Consider the following 14,842-nt stretch of genomic DNA (forward strand, 5'->3'; position numbering starts at 1 on the left):
ATTGACCTGGTGTACATCCTACTTCACAAATGAGTCTGTCCGATACACTAAGCCTATAGGCTGAAGATGATGCCCCAACACTGCGGAGAAACCTCAGGTGACTGTCCAAGCAGCTGGCTGTTTCTGTCAACTCACAATTTTTTTGGAAGCTGCTTGCATGCACTTCCTGTTTTTATTTTTTATTAGGTAATATTATTTTCCTTCTTGGATCTCTGAGGGAGTTGAAGATTAGTTAGTTATAGTTGAAGATTAATTAGGATAGAAAGTGAATTAGATACATTTTGGATTTATCAAAATAGGATAGATAATGGAATTATTTTCTCTGAATTTGTCAAATATAAATGGACTAGACATTGTTTAGGTATTTATTACTTGTATATATTGTATATAGTTATTGTACTTTTGTATATAGTTTTTCTTATGTTAGTCATAACCATACATATATACATACTAATTTTTTAATATTTTCTTTTCGCTTATAGCAGTTCATTAATAAGAACTGCATGGGACATAGAATATTAAGTAGATATCAAAAACTGTTTATTTTGGAGCTGGAGAGATGGCTCAGTGATTAAGGTCCTGGCTGTTTTGCAGCAGTCCTGGATTCTCTTCCTAGCACCCACATTGTGGTTCACAAATATCTGCAACTCCAGCTCCAGGGATCTAGTGCCCTCTTTTCTTTTGTAAGAGTCAGTCATACATGCAGGACACAGACATGCACACAGGCAGAACGTTCATATACATAAAATAAAGATAAAAAATCTTGTAAAAAAGGCTTATTTCTGAAAAACGAGTGTCTAGGGAAACTCATGCTGGAGTCCCTTCCAACTGCAAGAGCTGTCTCCCTGCTTCCCAGTGAAGTCTGCTGCCTTGCCCTTCAACAAAGGAGTCTGGTTTCCATGCTCATGAGGGTTCGCAACTTTGCTGTCCCTGTCTTGATAGAGTTTAAACTCTCCTCCTACCTCATTTCAGAATCATGGAGGGAGACATTCAATTTTATTTTAATAGTTGTAGAATTAACATGTATAGATCTGTGGCCTGCTGCAAAGGCAGGCCCTGGTCTCATTCTAGAGTCTGACTCAGTGATGGACTGGCTGCGGTTACACACTATAAATCCCTCCCCAGGTAATTCAGCCACACACTGACACTGGCTCTTCTCTACTCTCGGTGAAGAACCACTGTGAACATGATGGTTATGGACTTCACACTCAAGATCTCCATTTGAAAGAGAAAACCCTGACTGCGACTTCTAACACACACACACACACACACACACACACACACACACACACACACACACACACACACAGAGAGAGAGAGAGAGAGAGAGAGAGAGAGAGAGAGAGAGAGAGAGAGAGAGAGAGAGAGGAGAGAGAGATCCTCACTGAAATGTTTTATCCTGTGAGTTGCTCTGGCGTTTTTAGTATGATCTATAAAAGAGCAGCCTCCACCTGCAGTCTTTGGTGACATGTATCTTTCTAAAACACATTCTGCAGTTAAATGGTTTCTTCAGAGACATGAAATGAGAAATATTTAAACTCAACAAAACTCAAAATACACTCTGAATAGAGCTTATCACAAACGCTTGGGGCTAGAAATATTTCAGAGTTTGTACGTTTTTCATAATATAGAATATTTATTTATTTACTTATTTATTTAGTTTTTGTTTTTTTTTTTTTTTGTTTTTTTTTTTTGGTTTTTCGAGACAGGGTTTCTCTGTGTAGCTTTGCGCCTTTCCTGGAACTTGCTTTGGAGACCAGGCTGGCCTCGAACTCACAGAGATCCACCTGGCTCTGCCTCCTGAGTGCTGGGATTAAAGGCGTGTGCCACCACCGCCTGGCATAGAATATTTATATATGCACACACACACACACACACACACACACACACACACACACACACACACACACACGGCAGTTAGGGGAAAGGGAAGAGTCTAAATGTGAAATCCATGTTTCATTTCCACCTTAGGTAGATATACAGAAGGTTATTTTAAAGGTATTCTATATTTGGGGCACACTCCCCTTCATGGTATCATGTTGGTCTTCAAAATTTTGGATTTTGTTTCAGGAATGCACAACACAGGGGTCACTGATATGCGCCAGTATAACAAACACTGAGGGCAATCGGGCAGGTTAAAATCAGACACAAAGCTAGAGGGATGACTCAGTGTCTAAGAGCATACATTGTTCTTCTGTAGGACCTGAGTCCAGATCCCAGCACCAACTTGGGGGTGGGCTCACAAGCTCTGGGAGATCTGACATTCTCTTCTAGCCTTTGTAGGTGCCCCCCAACACACACACACACAAAACAAGGGAGGGAGGGAGAGAGGGGAAGAGAGAGAGAGAAAGAGGGAGAGAGGGAGAGAGAGAGAGAAAGAGAGAGAAAGAGAGAGAGAGAGAGAGAGAGAGAGAGAGAGAGAGAGAGAATCTTAAAAAAATAAATTTTTGTTGAGAAAAGTCTGTCTTGATCAAATGATCATCTCTGTATCTTAGAAACAACTCTGAGAACATTTACATCCTAAGGTAAGGCCTCACTCGTCCTGTGTACACTTAAGCTAATCTTCCACAAATTCAATGAAGTTGAAGGGAAGCTCATTTTTGAGAGAAAACACAGGAACCCATATCTGACAAAATGTGCATGTGCATGTAACAGGGGGTTGAAGGTTAACGAGCTACTGTCCATGGCAGCTCGGGGAAGCCTCACCTGAGCAATCGATTCTTTCTCCAGATGAGCACAAGACCCACAAGCGATGGCCATTTGATCCTGGGGAAAAGACAACACCACCATTCTTTTTAATATTTAAGTATCACACATCAATACATCCATTTTCAATGTGAATGTCTCACCTTTAGAAACACTTTGAAAATAATAATATTTACAAATATGTTACTATAGTATTTGTAAAGTCTATTGAGGGGTTCAGAATACGCATAGCTTGCAGACAGCTAGTCATGCTTATTAAGAGGACTCTGCTGGGTGCGTGGCGCACACCTTTAATCCCAGCGCTTGGGAGGCAGAGGAAGGTGATCTCTGTGGGTTCAAGGCCAGCCTGCTCTACACAGTGAGAACCTGTTTCTAAACAAAGAGAAAGTTCAACTTAAGGTAAATTCTGACTTCACTTTTGAGCCCTATGCTCCTGACTATCACGTGCAGTGAGTTCTTATACTTACAGGCCATGGCCGGAGATCACTCAGCCCCTTTTTTAATTTCTCAACATCTGGAAACTTTGTGGCTCCATCAGCATCAGCCATGAGGATCTTCTCTCCTCGAGAACTGAATACACCCTGTATTCACAAATTCCAGGAGAAAGAGAGTTGCTTAGAACTAAGTTCAAACTTGGTGGCATTTCAGTTCACTCTGTTCTAAGACACCCAAGAGTGAAGTATTAGGAATAACATGGCAGAAGGAGGCCAAAGTTCACAGCTAAGCAGATAGGAAGTCCCCACATGTGTCTACTGTCCATTCTATTGTTGCAAATGTTTCAGACTCCTCCTCCTCATACCCTGGAAAGTACCAAGTCTGAATACAAGCAACTAGGAGGAAGAAAGGAAATCCTCAGCACTAACACAGAAAGCAGGACACACGTCACACCATCTATGTGCCCCATGTTAGTGAGTCACAGTGCTCACGTGACTCAAGGCAACTTGAGCAATACAGGAAAGAACCTGTCCCCAAACAGAAATAACATATGCTCTGGGTGTGGCTCTGCATCTGTAATCCCCACTTAGGAGGTGGAAGCAGGAGGATTTCCAGTCTGAGGCCTCATATTCTTGAGAAGTGCACAGTGAAACATGAGTTTTCTTTATAATGGTGCCTTTAGTGTTTTAAATGAGTTGCTGAACAGGGCAAAGGTGTATCACTAACTTCAGGTCCTACACTGCCCGCTACTGTCCTTGGGGCAAGTGACACGGTAAAATCAGTTTGGTCCTTAGTACAAACCATAACCACACATGCAGATATTTACAAGGACATTAATTTCTGTGTGTGCTGGAGTGATCCAGGGCCTTTGTCAGCACCCAACCCTGACTGCAGAAATGACTCATCCACATCTGCACAGACTCTCATCATCGACCCTTGGCGAGGGCTGGGCCCTCCTCAGGATGCCTCCATCTCCCTCAGACCCAGACTGCCTGTGGCCTCTGCCCTGCATCCTCCCCTCCTCTGTCTTCTCACCCCCACTGTGCAAACAAACCAAACCCACACAACACTACCCTGGAGGAGGACTGATGCCTCTTCTCAAGTCTTACTCTGCGTTAAGTCTAAAGACAACCAGGAAAGAAAAAGAAAAACTGAAAATGAAGAAAAACAGTCCTCGCTCTCTCTAGGAAGTGGGATGGCCTCTGGCACTTTCCTGGCCCCTGAGATGTAACAAGTGATCGGAAGGGGGGTTTGGAAAGTACTTTATAGGGGCAAAGCAGCCAGCAGCACCTTTCCCCTTCTGTATGGGATGTGGAGGTGACAGAAACGCTCCCAGAGTCACTTTGTGTTCCGAGGAAAGGGAAGTGAAAGGTGAGAGCCGGGACCTCTGTTGACAACCTGGAGAGCTGAGGAGAGTCCGCACTGCTGGTTCAGGGATTCTTTTGGGGGAAACCCTAAGTCATCTCAGGGTGTTGTCTGGACTTCCTTCCACACACACTGGATCTTTGTCCATTTTTCCGTTTAACTCGTTTTCTACCTCACAGGCCTTGGCCTTGGGCTCGGGCCTTGTAGGCTCCTCCCAGGAGCCTCTCCTCCAGCTACCCATCTCCACTCCACTGTGCAGAGGCCCGTCTTCCCTGCTGCACAGGGCTCCACGTCAGCAGACCCAGGAGTCACCTGACTTTTCCGCAGGAAAGCGCAACACACGAGAGCGCCGTCCTCTGTGAGCTGCCACTCTGGCCTCGGCAGAGCTGACAATGACACTCCACACAAACACAAAGGTTCTCTGTGTCATCTGGTGTATTACAGACAGAGCATGAAGCTTACACTTTATCAAATCAAATATGGAATTATTAAAGTTGTTGATCACTTCAAACACTGCTATCGATGTAAGGCATTATAGGCCAAAAAGGAGGTGATCAGAACACCTTATATTTTACACAAAAATGAGAATTATTACCATCCTTACAGCACCACCTTTCCCACGATTCCATACCAGAGTTATCACTCGCACTTTGTCACTTCCGTATTTCTGGCATTATTTTAAAGTGACCTGTTGGTGACATGAAAGTCAGAATACAGTTAGCTTGGAGAACGGGATATGCGCTATCCTAATATGATCAGAACATGTTACATGCATGTACTGAAATGCCACATTGTGACCCATACACATGTACAGTTACCATCTGTCAGTCAGGATGCACATCATCAATATAAACAGAAAGGTGAGCAATAACTCAGATTCCACAATCAAACAGACTCGGGGGTTTTCATTTGGGCACAGACACCACCTTTGCAGCTCACTCTTCTTGTGATAGCTTGGTTTTGGCATTTCAATGGGGGATTGTGTTGAGCGTTAACTGACATTGGAAGACACAGCCCACTGAGGGTGGCACCATTCTCTAGGCCTGAACACTGTATGACTGAAGGAAGTTAGCAAGCAGGCAGGCAGTGTGGGTGCACCTGTTCCTCTCTGCTCTTGACTGTGGATGTGATGTGACCAGTTGACTTACGCTCCTGCCTCTGTGACTTCCCTGCTGTGATGAACCCCTTCTCCCTGAAGTTGTTTCTTTGGTCAGGGCATTTTATTAAGAACAGACGTGAAAATGCGACAGGAAGTAATGAGCACAGCTTTGGGTTCCTCCAGCAAGTGGAAATAGCCACACGTCCTAAACGACTCCAAGTTTCCTGTCGACCAGCCGTTCTAAAAGCGCACACATTTACCTTTGAAGTCTGGGCTCCACTGCCATCGTCAACTACTATCACCTCGTAAGTGAACCTAGGGTCCTGTTCCTGCAAGAAGCAAAAAATAACAATTCATAATTGGAAAAATTATGATAGAGATTAATAAAGATATAACAGTATTTTTAAATTGTCTTTAATGTTTGTGGGCATGTGTGTACATGTGTATGTGTGTGTGGGGGGAATGATCATGGTGCACAAATGAGGTCAGAGGACAACTTGTGGGGGTCGGCTCTCTCCTACCATGTGACTCACAGGGATCAGACTCAGATGGTCAGGCTTGGCAGCAGGGGTCTTTACCCAGTGAGCCACCTTGCCAGCCTGTAAAACTGTAATGTAAAAAATACTTTTCAGGCTGGAGATATGGCTCAGAGGTTAAGAGCACCGACTGCTCTTCCAGAGGTCCTGAGTTCAATTCCCAGCACCCACATGGTGGCTCACAACCATTTGTAATGAGATCTGGTGCCCTCTTCTGGCCTGCAGGGACACATGCAAGCAGAATACAGTATACATAATGAATAAAAAAAAAATCATTAAAAAAAACACTTCTCAATTTTATTTTTAATAGTGTGTGCGTGTATGCGTGTGTGTGTGTGTGTGTGTGTGTGTGTGTGTGTGCGCGCGCGCGCATGCAGGGAGTTTAGAGGACAACTTGCAGGAGTTTGAGGCATGAATCTTTTTCCCACCTTGGGAAAACGGCTTTATTTACAAAACAAGTCTAAAATAAGAACATGAAACGACAAGCCTAGCGAAGTACAGGGCTAGCTTTGGGGACCCAGACATATAGACAAAGGGCCTAAAGGAAAGCCAGCGATGTACGAGGGACCTAAAATTTGAATTCCTTGTATTTCTTGCTGCCCCCACGACTGTCCTGGGGCTGAGCTTTCCGTTTCTTTTGCTTCTGTTTAGCAGCATGCTCAGCCACCACGTCACTGAAATCGTCTTTCTCTACTTGTGCCTGCTGCTCCCGCACATGGTCCTTATACTTCTGGGTCATGGCCATGGGGTCCAGCTCCAACTCCTCAGGTGCCAGCGCTACTTCCACACCTTGCAGTTCAGAGGCTGGACCCTTCCGACTCATAACCGTTGACATGTCATAAATGTGGGTGGATCCCATCATGGCTCCCCCGACAGTGGCTGTTCTCTTCTCTGGCAATACAGTGAACAACTGAGGTGTCTCACTGTCATCCATTGCTTCCTCAATCTTGTTCTTCCTCAGCTCAATGAGTTCAGGGGTCTCCATTCCAGCTGGCACAGACGAGAATCCCCCAGGAGCGATGAGGCCGCTGTCCGCAGACATAATAAAGCCAGTCTCATCTAGCTCATCTTCATCATTTTCTTCCTCTTCCTCTTCTTCTGAGGACTCTTTATCAGATGGTTCTAGTTCTCCCCAAAGGGTCTGATCAATCTCTTCTTCAGTTTTGGTCTGAAATTCAGCAGCATTGGCTCCAAACACACCCCCACAAAGTGGCTTCCCAGTTTCATCTACTGGGGCTTTGCCCCATCCACCAGCATGGTATCCAAAGAAACAGCTCTCAGGGATAGGTGAATTCAGCCCAGGGATTTTCAGGTTCGGGTAGGATGGGGGTGGCCCATATCGCTGCATGGCAATCAGCCACGGGGGCGGGACTTTGTGGGCATTGGGTCCTACTGGCATCCCCAAGGAAATCCTTAATTCATCAGCTAGATCTCCAGGCTTCTTCTCCCTCAGCCGTGTCTCAAACTCCTTCCCCTCGTAATATAGGTCTCCATGGATGGTCAGCTTTGGTTTGGTCTGCCACTTGAAGAAAGCATCATGCAGTTTCTGGTAGTCAATATCAATCTTCCCCATCTTGGGCCGAACCTTCTCTCTCATTTTTGACTTCACAGTCTTTTGTTCTTCCTTCTCCCACAGGGCCTCTCGCATCTCCTGAATGCCTGTGTGTTTGATGAAGTCTGGCAGCTCAAAGCGGGGCTTCTCAATGCCTCGTTTGCCTTGCAGGTATTTGTGCTTAAAACACCAGTGGCGTGGCACAGGGACGGAGTTCTGGGTGGCCTTGAGGTGAATCAAGGGCTTAGGGTCCTGTGCCGTCATATCATGCATCTCCACGACATCAGGCCGAGCCACCAGCTGCTTGAGTTCTGCCACAGTAAAGCGATTCATTTGGCGCAACTTCTTGGACAGCTTAGGGGCTTCTGGCTTCTTTTCCTGTTTATCATCACTGCTGTCGTCATCACTGTCCTTGTGTTCCTCCTCCTCAAAGCCCTTCTTAGGGACTGCAGCCTTCTCCATTTTGTCAAGTTTCTCTGGCTCCTTTTCTTTTTCCTTCTTCACATCATCAGTGAGCTTGAAAGCCTCAAAAATCCTCTTGAAAAAGATGAAGTTGGGCTCATAGATTTCAGGCTCTTCAGTCACATATTCAATCTCGACATCAGGAGCAGGGGAGTCAGAGCCTCGAGATCAAGCTGAGTCTTTCTCTCGGATGCTGGCGGTACCCGCTGGGGCTTTTTCTTCTTTCGGTCCCGACGCTTCCGGTTTCTCTCTCTCTCTCTCTCTCTCTCTCTCTCTCTCTCTCTCTCTCTCTCTCTCTCTCTCTCTCTCTCTCTCTCTCTCTCTCTCTCTCTCTTTTGGATATGGACCCGGTGTCCTCCTCAGTCTCTGATACTGACTGTCCTAGAGATGAGTGTCTGTCTGTCTCCATTTCTTCTTCCTCCTGCTGAGAGTTCATCTCTTCCTGACGGCTCTCCTTCAGCTGCAGAATCGTTTCCAAAGCCTGGGGGATCTTGGGGCCCACAGAGGGATCATCCATCTCTCTATTCTCATCTCCAGGGGGTAGGGAGAGACCCCAAGGGCTAGGAACAGGGGCCCCCATGGGCAAAACAGTGGGAGTGGGAACCACAGGACCTACTGGGACAGCTGCCCGAGGTCCCAGGGGAGTACAAACACCCAGCTGACCCATATCTTGAGGAGGCCTAGGGATAGCAGTGCCCATCTTGGCAATCTCCTGCTGTCGTTCCGGCTCCATTAACACAGCTGCCTGTTGCTGTGCCAGATTCAGCCGTTCCTCTTCTGATAATGCCACAGGCTCACCAACTCGGAGAGGAGGTGGGGATCCCAAATTTGGTGGGTGAGCCATAGGAAAGCCAAGGCCAAGGCCTGGTGGAGGTGGTGGAAGCGGTGGAGGTGGTGGAGGTGAGAGTCCCATAGGTGGTGGTGGCTTAGGAATCCCAGACATCTGCGCTGACATAGAAGCAGCAGCTTTGTCCCCATCCTCTCCTCTTAAAACCGGTCGATTCAGCATGATGCCAGTCTGGCGGGTGTAGGTCTGTAACCGCTCAACCAGCTCCTCGAGACTCCCTTGGATCTGAGCTCCTATTTCCGCCAATTTGGCCTGAAGCTCCTGGGCAACCCAGGTGCCATAGTGGACTTGGAGGTAGTGGCGGCCGCAACTGTAGCATGAATCTTAAACAGTCTTATTAATTAAAAACAAACCTGGGCCAGGTATTGGGGTGAATGCTGGAAGATCAGAGAAGCAGAACAAGCCACAGCCACCTCACCTTGCCAATTCCTCAGCTGGTCTTGTTTCCTCAGACTGGAAGCCTCTGAGTTCTCATCCAAATGGTTCTCAGTTGAACTGCTGCTAGAAGCCTAAAAGCTTAACAGACTCTAGCTCCTGGTTTTCATGCCTTGTATATTTTTCTGCTTTCTGACATCACTTCCTGGGATTAAAGGTGTGTGTCACCACACCTGGCTGTTTCTGGTATGGCTTTGAACTCACAGAGATCCAGATGGATCTCTGCCTCTGGAATGCTAAAGGTGTGAGTGTCACCATTTTCTGGCCTCTATATCTAGTGGCTGTTCTGTTCTCTGACCCCACCCCAGATAAGTTTATTAGGGTGCACAATATATTGGGGAACACAATATCACCACAGGAGTTGGTTCTCTCCTTCCACTGTGGGGTCTCAGGAATGAACACAGGTGATCAGGCTTGGACAGCAAGCACCTTCACCACCTGCTAAGACATCTTCCCAGCCCTAAAAAAAAGTTTTAATTTAAGCAACAGGTGTTCTAGTTTTGCTAGGAACAGATACAGACAGTAGCAACAAACCACATGAAATACGAAAGGCTCAGAAGGAACAGGACAGATGATGGGTAGACATCTGCCCCATAACACGTGAGTGGAGGCAGCATGTATCTGTGATGCTAAGGGGGACTGGGAAGGGGAGCCATGTATGAGAAAGAAGTCCCTGAGGTCTAGGACAGAGGGAGATTCAACATGTGTGCCACTCTTCAGCCTTACAAGAGGAGCCCAGTTCACTTCTGCTTTATCTCACACAAGTTCAAGTCTGCAATAGTCCTTTTCAGTCAAGAAATCTGTCTTAAAATACAAAGCAAAGCAAACTAATATAAGGAATGTTCTAGACAGACATAGAAAGAGATGGGGTATAAAGCTCACTCTATCTTAAACTGTCAGAAGACAACTCCAAAGAGAGATATGAATTACTGTGTTTCTGAATATAAAAAATGCAAGTGTTTAAAAAATAGACATCTTGCCAGGTGGTGGTGGCACACGCCTTTAATCCCAGCACTCAGGAGGCAGAGCCAGATGGATCTCTGTGAATTCGAGGCTAGCCTGATCTACAGAGTGAGATCCAGAACAGGCACCAAAACTACACAGAGAAGCCCTGTTTTAAAAAACAAAAACAAACAAACAAACAAAAAAACAGACTGCCTAGGATGTTAGAGTGCCTGCATACATGTTTAGATGTAATGAAGCCCAATATTGGGATTGTTTTTGAGGGAAGGTTGTACTAAAATATTTTATTTTTGTGTGATTAGTTTATAATTAAAAATTTTTAAGATTATAACTTTGTGTCATATGGTGATATTTTATTTGTGCTGAAATGTAATTTTATTTGTATGTTAATAAAGTTGCGAGCCATTTAGCAGAAGTCTGGCAGTGGTAGCACACACCCTTAATCCAATCACATAGCAGGCAGAGTCTGTATGTTCAAGGATATAGCCAGCTTGGTGACACATGCCTTTAATCCCAGTACCAACCACAGAGACCTGGAGGTCTGTATAGACAGGCAATGATGAGGAAGTCATGTGGTTGGGTTTAGAACCAATGAGAAGGCAGAACAGAAAGGCAATAAAAAGATGGGTCACACAGGAGAAGGTGTTCTCACTCAGGGGAAGGATGGCAGCATCTGGTAAGCTAAAGGCTATTCGCTAGTGCCCTGACCTCTTGGGCTTTTAACTCTTTATTTGGCTCTGTGTTTCTTATGTAATAAGACTGTTTAGAATTATATCTACATTATCACTTAATCGATGTGATTTCATTTGAGAAACAAAGTTCTACAGACTGTTATAAAGACTCCAATGGATCTCTATACATGAATATACACACACACATACACCTCTTTTTAAAGATGTCACAGAAGTAAGCCCACACACATTCACTGGCACACAATCTATAATATATCACCAAGCAAGAGAGAATTAGGAGGTGGGGGAGGGTACATCAGAGAAATGCCAGCTTCCTGGTTTGTCTGCCTCTGGAGGGAGCATGCTGCATGCTGGGCCTGCCTCCCACAGTGCTCCTAGCTCAGGGTCTACAATTGGTGACCTGCTTTAGTTTTAACTGGAGGTGTGACATTGAAAGAGAAGTGTGATACCTGTCTCTTTTCTAGGTAGTTCAGGGCTTCATCCATCATCACAGGCACTAAAGGGAAAAATATTTAAGAGACTGCTTTTGAAAATGAGTTAGCTAGCCCAGCATACTCCATGCACATAGGGAAGGTGTGCCTGTCACCTACCAAGACCCTCTGGGATGTCACTCCGGCCATTCTCACCCAGAACGTCTCTTGTTCTCATCCTAGGACTTCTCTAGGAAACCTCAATCCTGCCATCTCACTTTCCCTCTTCCCAACCCCAGCTGCCAACCACACACTCTTCTCAGTGAGTGTGAACACTGCATGGTTCCTTTTCTTCCCTAAGGACCCACTAGGGAAGGAACTCAAGCAGAAGTTACACAGTTTCAAAGGCATGACAACAGACAGCTGTTTGGTAGGTGAGTCCCAGATGCTGGGTAGTTTCCATCTGGCCTTTGGCCTTGAGGAAGAATTTCTCTTCTTCATGTTGGTGACATGGTGGCATTTTTGTAGCAGTTATAAATGCAGCGATAGGAACCTAAAGGCAGACGTGGAAAGCAGGTTACATTGACCTCTTTTAATATTTACTGTGCAGATATTATTTAATATTAATATTAATATTATTGTGCTGATACCTTAATATTGGTGGGGCATGGTGTGGAATCGCCCAGCCCTACACAAGGGGCCTTGCTGGCCCAAGGTCGCCGCCCTCAGCGCCACCCCGCGGCCGTGCCCGGCCACAGCAGGTACCCGAGGCCACCCCAGTACCTGTGGCTCCACAAAGGCTTGGAGGGCAGGTCCAGGAGTGCAAGGCACTGGGCGTCTGAGAACTGACGGCGCTCCCAGCCTCACACCCACGCCATCTAATGATGCCGGGAGCCTTGGACTGTTACAGTCTCGCCGTTTATTTCGCGCGCGTGTGTATGCGTGTGTGCACGTGCGCACAGGCCCGTGGGGGTTCTGAGCCGCACCGACCCGGCCGTCCCCAACAGGCCTGGTCCTAAGCAGCTGCTCGTGGGTCTCTCGAGCTCGCCGGAGCTGGTGTTCACGCCGAGTACCCGAGAACACGGCAGCCTCCACGGAAGGAGGTGCTTCTCTCATCCAGGACTGCTCCAAGTCTCCTGGGCTGGAGCAAGGTCTGCAGAGGGAAGGGCGCAGGCAGGAAGATGGTGGCCGGTTCAAGTGAGTGGTGGCTTGCACAGAAGCGCAGGTGTGGCGCTTGGTGTGACTTCAGATGCTGTATTCCCTGCAAACTCGTGTGTCTGCGAATACATACACCCATACCTGCTGTAACTGTTGGCTGCGTGTAGTTGATGAGGCCAAACATAACCTGTAACTGTGAGAACACACTACTCCGTGGTAACTAAGAACACACTCCTCAGTGGTCTTAAATTACAGGGACTGCCAATACTTCTCACTGCAGGACTTCAGATGCTTCATTCCCTGCTTCAGACTAGAGTCACATGACTGACACACAAGTTCATCCTCTTCTAAGTGTGGACTCCAGTCCTCTTGACTAGGGCACAGTTAAGGTGACCCATGAAGACTGGTTGCTACTGTAAAGCCTTTTTATAAATACGGTTAAAACCTGAGCATGTGGAGATTGATGCCTCGGCACCACACTCTTAGGTTCTGGGTTCAGGCTCTAGGATGCACTGACTTACTTTAACATATTTAAAAAAAAAAAAAAAATATTTGACAACTGTGGAACCACAGGAGATTTCTGGGGAGTAAAGAGTTTTTGATAAAAATGCCATGCTTCAGGGCGTAGTTTTTCAATTCATTTTAATTAGTAGAGCTTAATGTGTTTTCCCCTTCATAAGTGAAATACATGTGCAATCTATTTCCTTAGGAAGAAAACTGCCATCCCCATGGAAGAGAACTTGGTGAATTCAGAACCACAACTGTCAACAACATAGGTGAAGATACACTTCATTTCAGCTGGTGGGACACCCCTCTTCCCATTCTGTGTATGTGTGTATGTGTGTGTGCGCGCGCGCACACGCACGCGTGCGTGTGGTGATATTTTAATTGTGCTGAAATGTGATTTTATTTGTATGTCAATAAATAAAGTTTGCCTGGAGGTCAGAGGTCACATAGCAAGCTATAAATAGAAGTCAGGCGTTGGTAGCACATGGCCTTAATCTGATCACATGACAGGCAGAGTCTCTGTGTGGTCAAGGACACAGCCAAGCATGGTGACAAGAGCCTTTAATCCAGTACCAACCATAGAGACCTGGAGGTCCGTAGACAGGCAGCGATGAGGAAGTGATGTGGCTGGGCTTAGAGCCAATGAGAAGGCAGAACAGGAAGGCAATAAAAGCGCAGTTTAGATGGGAAGAAGCTCTCTCTCTGGGAAAGCTACAGCATGGTAGTTAGTTAAGGCTAGTCGTGGCTTTCGCTATTTCTCTGATATCTTTAGCTGGTTCCTCAGTATTTGGCTCTGTGTTTCTTATTTAATAAGACTGTTTAGAAATTCATCTACATGTGTGCCACTTTTTTTTCCAGCCAGTTCTACTATGCCTAAGGCATTTAAAGATGTTAAGAGATTTTTATCATTACACCAGCTTTGTAGTTGACCAAAAACATAATTAGCTCAAATTGGGGGACAGAAGATAAGAAATTGAGACTTTTTTTTTAGTAATACCATTTGACCTGAACCTGTCAAAAGTTCAGAGGTCACTGCAGCTTGAAAGATCAGCTGTCAGGTCTGCATGCAGGGTAGCAGAAAAGAATGGTTTTCAGAGTAGAGGGGACTGGGAAATTATTTTTTATGTATAATAAATTCACACATGAACTGTTTTATTCTTCTGCTCTAGCGTCAACTTTCCATAGCTTATATACACATACAACAGCAAACTTGGACAATAAAAAAGGTTACAGAAGCTTCTTCTCAGGGTCACAACGGAGTTCCTTTGTAAGTGACAAGGATCAGCTGCAGCTGTGGTTATAGGATTCTGGTTTGTAACATTATCTCTTAAAGGGACAGCTACAAGGGTTACAAAGGAGAAAGGCTGAACCATAGGGAATCAAGGAAGGAGTAAAGGAGCTGTGCACTAACCTACATTTCTAGGGAGAAATTGACATTATAGGCTAACATTTTGTGGTGAGCAAAACATAAAAGTGCCTGGGAAGTGCAGCCATGCCTGAAAGTTTTCCCCATAGCAAACTATGAGTAACCATGGCAACCCTCACAAAGCAAGGGGGAAGTGAACAGTGCCAAGTCTTATCAGCACTTTCGACAAAAGCTGGCTGGCACTAAAAAACAACCCAAGTCTAAAGATACCTTTTCTCATCCTGAGTACAGCCCAAAGCACAAGAGGGG

The 14,842-nt window shown here is 45.8% G+C and overlaps 1 protein-coding gene and 2 pseudogenes across 3 annotated transcripts in view; 1 reads left to right on the plus strand and 2 right to left on the minus strand.

Annotated features, from left to right (window-relative positions):
• Positions 1–2,458: 2,458 nt before the first annotated feature.
• Positions 2,459–12,436, minus strand: LOC121830144 (dolichyl-phosphate beta-glucosyltransferase-like; annotated as a pseudogene). The gene is made up of 7 exons (XR_013052063.1): positions 12,286–12,436; positions 11,683–12,055; positions 11,542–11,588; positions 5,866–5,934; positions 5,102–5,194; positions 3,174–3,287; positions 2,459–2,766 (listed from the first exon to the last, which is right to left on the minus strand). The product of XR_013052063.1 is annotated as a dolichyl-phosphate beta-glucosyltransferase-like (transcript).
• On the minus strand, positions 6,551–10,054 carry LOC102919885 (splicing factor 3B subunit 2 pseudogene; annotated as a pseudogene).
• Positions 12,437–12,467: 31 nt separating the features above from the next.
• The window catches only part of Rnf13 (ring finger protein 13), a 165,275-nt gene continuing 162,900 nt past the window's right edge, over positions 12,468–14,842 (plus strand). Inside the window, exons 1-2 of one of the 2 annotated variants that reach the window (XM_076574118.1) lie at positions 12,468–12,699; positions 13,370–13,461. The gene's annotated coding sequence lies outside the window, so the exon portion shown is untranslated. The remainder of the gene's footprint in view (positions 12,700–13,369; positions 13,462–14,842) is intronic. The other variant, XM_076574117.1, reaches the window with a different exon arrangement.

The sequence above is a fragment of the Peromyscus maniculatus genome, chromosome 6 (assembly GCF_049852395.1).
Source record: "Peromyscus maniculatus bairdii isolate BWxNUB_F1_BW_parent chromosome 6, HU_Pman_BW_mat_3.1, whole genome shotgun sequence".
Classification (NCBI taxonomy): Eukaryota; Metazoa; Chordata; class Mammalia; order Rodentia; family Cricetidae; genus Peromyscus; species Peromyscus maniculatus.